Source organism: Vidua macroura, chromosome 2, assembly GCF_024509145.1.
Source record: "Vidua macroura isolate BioBank_ID:100142 chromosome 2, ASM2450914v1, whole genome shotgun sequence".
Classification (NCBI taxonomy): Eukaryota; Metazoa; Chordata; class Aves; order Passeriformes; family Viduidae; genus Vidua; species Vidua macroura.
In genome coordinates this window covers 52,993,169-53,000,349 of record NC_071572.1, presented here as the reverse complement: position 1 = coordinate 53,000,349, position 7,181 = coordinate 52,993,169, and positions in this window count along the sequence as shown.

Here is a 7,181-nt window from a genome sequence, read left to right as displayed (position 1 = left end):
TTTTAAAAAGATCTTTCCACTTCTTATTGCAGGACCCACATTGTCTTCTCTAGTATCTGTCTTTAAAATATTTTATGAAATCGCCCTAAGCAGGATGTAACTATCCAATCTACCACTTTCCAAAGTTGAAGAACTAAGCACTGGTTTATAGTGCTAATATTAGCATTAATATATTGATTTTCATATAGGCCAGATAGCCAGAGCAATAATCTGCTTGGTACACATCTCCAGAAGAAATTAAAATTTGAAGAAAGACCAAAGTATACTCAGACAAAGTACGATATCACGTAATTAAGAACACATTGATCTTGCTCTGCCTAACTTCACAACCAGCTCAAACCTCCATGACCACAATAATATAGTGCCAGGTCAATGTTAACAAACCCTGCTGAGAATTAACAATCACTTCTTTGGGATCTATGTTATGCTAGGAAGGTCAGAGATCACAGATATGTTTTTAAAATATACTATGTATATGTACCCTACGCAAAAAAACAGTTAAAGACAGTCTGGCAACTACAAATTTACACCAAAATTTGACTTAAGTTTTCCTATGCAGAACAGCCAAAGTTACATTTTTTACAAATATTGAGCTTTTCTAACTGGTTCTCATACCTTAGTATAAATTATTTCAATGTACCATTAAGCTGTCACAGTTCAAATGTGTTCCTTTGTTCTGTGCACATAAAACTCTACTTTTCCTCCTAGTAAGATGTGCAGGGAAGGAAACACAAAACTAGCATCTACCAAATGCCAGTGCAGTATTAAATGCAGATTTTTAATAGAATTTTACATAGGACATTATTCTATCAGTATTTTGTCAGCAAGATGGCTGCTGCAAGCAGGAGTCTCAGATATCCCAATTATAAAGTAAAATTTTGTTTTCAAGTACATTTTATTCACACAGAGGAGCACTTTCTGAGTTTCAAACTGCTGGCTGAGCAAAACAGATACAAGTTTCTTTTAACTATTTATTTGTAAATCTCCTCTGAGTATTAAACATGCTCATAAAGATATGTCCATAAAGGGAATGAGTACAAATTTTATCCTGACATTTGATTTAAGCTGTGTTAGAAAACTTACTTGACAGATATAGCTTTTCCCCCAGGCATAGAAATAGAGCAGATTGGCACAAAGATTTGTACTTAAAGAGAAGACCTGATTTTATAGTGAAATATGAATAATACTCTTAATCTCTGCAGATTTTCCTACCTTTCAGAATATGCCACTATGTAATGTCATTAGCAAAACAAAAGAATGACTACCATCCTTCCTTAAAAGGATACTATTAAGTTATTTTAGCTCCAAGTTTGACCTGTATTAGTTTAAGCTCTTGGCACATGTCCTCTGGGGGGAATAAAGGAAACCATTAATCTGTTACTTGCTTAAATTACTACTCTGGCTCAACAGAAGGAGTAAAATTAAAGCTAAAACATTCCAGGTGATATGATGACTTTAAAAAAAACATAGAGAAAATCTTCATAAAATAGAAAATTCTTATCTTAATTAAGACACTACAGGGTGTATGCTACTTTTGAATCATCATCTCTGGTCTGCAATAATTCAGAGGAAAAATTAGTACAGACTAGTATCATTATGATTCCAATTAAACGTAATAGTTTGGAAAGTTGTTTTTAGAGCTGTTTTTCATATGTAGTGCATTCATTAATAACATTAGGTCTGTACAAAATGGAACAATTTAAATAGATTTTAATACAAAGTTTCAATAAGTGTATACTTCTCAATTACTATAATTATAAATGATATAACTATCATTTTAACAGTTTTTTACTGATGAGTTTATTTTCCACAAATAACTTATTGGTAGGAAAGATATGGGCATTCTTCACAACAGGAGAAAAAAGGGCATGCACATTCTTGGGTAGAAGTTAACATGACATGCTTGCTTAATGACAAATTAATAAGCTTTGTTCATCTCAGCGCAGGTGTTTTCTTAGCATGTTACTACAGTGAGCTGCATTTTTTCTGAGACCAAGAAAGCTTGTTTTAGTGATGCAAAGGTACTCTATGAATACTGTATAGAAAGAAAATCTGATTGCTCAGATCTGTTTCTGACACAGAAATGACATCTTAATCAGAATACACTGAATTGTGGTGGCAAGCTGAGGCAGAGCGGAGCCTCCTCCAGGGAAATTCCCCGGGGCGCACTATGGAGGTCTGTTCTCCCCTCTGCTCCTGCGAGGACAGAAACCCTCCTGGCTGGCTTGCCATGATGAATTGTGGTGAAAAATTAAGACTCCACAATTCTTATAAAGATTTGTAGGGATGGTATGTTTAGTACAGCGCTGGACGCATGTGAGGGATCTTTTCCCTTTTAAAGGACATGTGTGTTCCTGAAAACTCTCGATCTTTTTTTATTACTCTAGCTAATTTACATATTCATAGAATTTCACAATAGGTTTATGCATATTTATTCTTCTGATTTTGTATTACACTTACAGATAGTTACACTTGTACTTAGTTTTTGTCAGAAAGTACAGAGAAAACTCCTGGGTCACTCTGTGCTGTCTGTTTCAAGGTCTGAGGAGTCTTTTTTATCTCTTATCTCTTTAGCTTGGAAATTTGCATTTTTTCTCTTTAACTGGGGCCAATTTGCTAGTGCTGCAGTTACCAGACTAAACAATGTATTTTACTTATGTTAGCAAGCTCAAAGTGGCACATTTCATCTAAATTTAAATGGATTTCTACCTTGTTAAATTTTTACTCTGTCTCAACACTCTGTATGAATCTGCATTTTTTGCTTGACAAAACCTGTATTATAATTCATAGAATACAGTTGTATACTGTGTAGTGTTATACTTTTGCTGTTATATGGTGCTCTCATTACTGAATAAAACTCACAGCTATAAGGAAAGAATTGGTTTTTAATCAGTTCATGAAAAAAAGCCCTCATCATCATTTTTTCAAAGGATTATTACTGAAAGTAATCCTAAAACTGTCCTGGAATAGATGAAGAGAGGAAAGAAAGGAAATGTACAAGCTATTTTAAAAGAGAGAGAGAGGCAAAAAAGCACTACATCTGTCCAGAAGGTTGTGATTTCATACTCGCCATGAATAGCAAAGAGCTCAAGAGTTCAAAAGCCGTATGGGTAGGGATAAGCTTCACATCATCTGAGTTTAACTACCAAGGTCATAACTGCTTTTAGGAGCATCATATCTTGTAGGCTGAATCGCATGTTGGCAGTACACATTTCTCTCTCTCTAATTGTACTGAGAGCCATAGGAGACAAAGCCTTTAAAAGAGAGGGATGAATTCTGACCAGTGTAGATCACTGGACATCTCTTGAAGCTCTTAAAAAGGGGTTTACCGTTGACACATTAATTTCAGGAGAACAGTTTAACGGAGCAAAACAAACCCTTCCACAGCAATTCAGTCAGAAATCATTGTGCTAGGCTCTCCTGCTCAGCTGCAATTATTCATTACAAACTATCCAACCACAGCTAATCAGAGACAGGTTATGATCAGAAAAAAATAAGTAATTTCCACTTATTTTTAATTACTAGTCTTGAGATGTTCAGAGAGAAAGTACAGTCTTTTTGGAATAAATAGAACAGGTTTGGGTTGGGAACTTATTTTCAGAAAAATCACACCTGAAAGACCAAGTTTCTGCATTTGTGTTTCGGCAAGTTCAAAGCTATGAACAGTATTTTTGACATTTTTTTCTTGGTGCATAAATCTGAAATGTTAATTGTTCTAATGATTACAATTTCAAGCCATTGCATTTAAAAGGGTCAGTGTTTGAAAAGTCAATATTTGTAGCAGCCCTGTGTACTCACTTGTGATTACTATTTCTGCGATGTTGAGCATACCTTTTATCATAACAGCCTTTTATAAATGCATTTCATAACCAAATAAATTTTAACTATTTTTTCTGTGGGTACATTTTCCTATCAGCACACAATTTTGTTTTCTTTTTAGTTGATGAATTGCTCTCTTTAGTCTCTTACTGAAGGAAGTAGACCTTTCTTGTAAAATTTACAGGGCATTTGCTGGAATATGTTTCACAGCAGATGTACATTCCCTGTTTTAGGGAATTATATTCAACACTTCAGTGACATTATTATTAGCAGTTGATAATTAGATTCTTTCATATGTTAATTTTTTTCCTGATAGTTAATCTTCACCTATAAGAAATATTTAAGAATATAAATATGGCATGTGTTTCATTTTAAAAAACCCCAAACCTCTTTACTCTCATAATGCTATATTTTGAAATCTTTAATCTGGTGAATTTTCTCTTGCTCATAGTTATTCTTTAAAATTCAATAAGATTATTTAAGTTAGTAATTGCCAAATACAAAGTAAATAGAATATGGCAAATTTCAATAATTATTTATTTAATTTTGTATGACATGTTTAAATTGTCCTTATCACAGTGATTTTCTATTATTCATGGTATCATTGAGGCAGCAACAGGTCAGAGATTTTGGCTTGTAGTACGTTCCTATGTAAGACGTTGCAAAAGCACGTCTTGTAGAGAAGTTAGTAAAAAAGTAGATTTTTATGTATTTCTAGCAAATATCTATCAGTTTGAAAGACACAGAAGGAGTCACTTGTGTGATGATGAGTAGTAAGTGATTTCTCTTGAAAATGAGACGTTTTCAGCTGGGGGCAAGGGGGAGAAGATGGAGATCACTAGACCAGGTGGCTTCATAGTAAAGATAAAATATGTGCTGGGAAACAAGATAGCTGACCAGGCCAACAAATGTATCTTCATCTGTACAGATAGGTGTGCTGTTGCTATTGAGTCTGCTCAATCACAGAATCATGTGTTTGAGATTGGAAGGGAGCTCTGATGGGAATCATTGTTTCAACCCCTGTTCATGCAGGGTCAACCTAGAGCCAGTTTCCCAGGACTGTGTTTGCGCTGCTTTTCAGCATCTCCAAGGAGGAAGATTCCACAACCTCGCTAGGCAACTCAATCACCCTCAAAGTGAAAAAGTGTTTCCTGGTGCTCAGATAGAAAGAACCTCCTGAAGAACTTATTTTCCACCCACTTTCCACCATCTCTTCAGATATTTAGATTCATTAACACATTCCTTGCCTATCCACCCCCCATTTCTTTCCCTGCCATCAAATTCATGGCCCTTCACTGTACTCTCCCAAGTATGTCAGGAGTCCAGAGTCAGTAGTGATATGACATCACTACTGCTGAGTGGAAGGAAGGATTCACCTCCCTGGACCTGCTGGCAATGCTTTTCATAATGCAGCCCACACCATCATGAGACTTTGCTGCCGGAACACTCAGCTGGCTCAGGTTCAGCTTGGACTACAGGTCATTTTCTGCCAAGCTGTTTTACAGCTGTGTGGCATTTAGCATATACTGGTGCCAGGAATTGTTCCTTCCCATGTGGCAGGGCTTTGTACTTCTCATTGTTGATCTTTGTGAGGTTCCTGCCAGTCTGTTTTTCCAGCCTGTGGAGGCCCCTCTGGATGGCAGCATCATCCTCTGGTATACTGAGCCACTACTCCCAGGTTTGTGTCATCTGCAAACTTGCTGAGAATACACTTTGCCCCAGTTTATTAGGACATATCTAGAAAAAGAACAGCAGACCTACCCTTTTAAATTCTAATGATAAAGAGACTCAGCAAGTGCAAAATAGCACAGAAGAAAGAAAATCCAACTATCAGCAGAAAGTCAGCTGAACTGTTTGTGGTAAAGCATCACTTAATCAAATAAGTTATTTCAAAGAATTAAGCAGACCAGAACAGAAGCTTAAAAGCTAACACTGACGAAGTACCAATCAACGTTATCAGCAAACATTAAATTGCTTTCTGAAACAAAATTCACTTAGACGTTCACTTCACAGGAAAGGGCTACCTCACCATAACATAGCAAGACAGATGTAACCATCAGCAAAAATGCTGAACTCCAGGACAATGATTTCAAGAGTAGGACATTTTATTTTGATAAAATTCCTGTCATAGCTTTTGTGCTAAAGATTGTATTCAAAATCAAACCATTCAGTACTAACAATGGCATTTTTTAATAAAGTAAGGGCAGCCTTAAGGAAGAGAACGTTCCTCAATATATGAGATGTACAGATGCAAAAAAATAACTAGTTTATTGTTTAACTTTCAGTGTGCTGTTCATTTAATAATTATTCTGATTATTATTTTCTTAGGTAGATTTTCCACAATTGGTTGCTCAGAAATACAGGGAAAAGTACAGAACTGAGTCGTTTAAATCTCAGTGTGAAGCAGACTCAACTATACTTATGCCATTCCTGATGACTTTCTTACCTTTGTAACCTCCAAATAGGTTTCCCTGGACAAATCCTAATTGCATGTAAAGATTGATAAATGCAGGATTTGATGTAATAAACTTTATATCAAATCATAAACTTTAAATTATATTATTTTATTTTATATATATATATATAAATATATAAATATATATACATATATAATATTATTTACATCTACTTTTTTTTTTATCTACAACAGTCATATAAATCCTCCTTTCTTGTTTCATCAGTGGCTTCATCTGCAGTTAGTGAGCTTGATTCCTCTTTTAGGAATCTTTCAATAATTTAAACTCTCTGATTATGTCCCTTAAAGCATTATATCAGCTATGAAAAAAACACCTGAAATGAGAGGTTTAGATTTTTGGTGAGGCTTTCCTTGCTTTTATGTTTGGTTTTTTTTTTTCTTTGACTGGTTGATTGATTTTCAGTTTTTGGAGATTTTTTTTTTTGTTCGGTTTTGTTTGCTTGTTTGTTTAGTTTTGGGCTTTTTGTTGCTGTTTCTTGTTTGGTTTGGGTTTTTTATCTTTTACAAGAGTCTAACAATTTACCAATTAAGAAATTTACCAATTAAGAATTGGTAACAATTACCAATTAAGAAATAAGCTTTATTTCTACTTTATATATTTTACTTTTATACTGAGTATCTTATATGAAGTAAGGGGAGCCATTTTTATCTGATGCAAATCACAGCTAGGAGTGAGATTATGGCTTCATTTAGGTCACCTGGGTTTTGTGTACATAAAGCATATTCAAGAGTCCATATTGAATGAATATGGCATGAAGTTGTCAACACAAATTTTGAAAAAGAATACAGTGTTCATGAACTTGTTTTGATGTAGCTTTAGAATATTATTTTCATGATTTTTCCATAAAATCTACGAAAACATATTCAGAATAGATAGTTAAGGCAG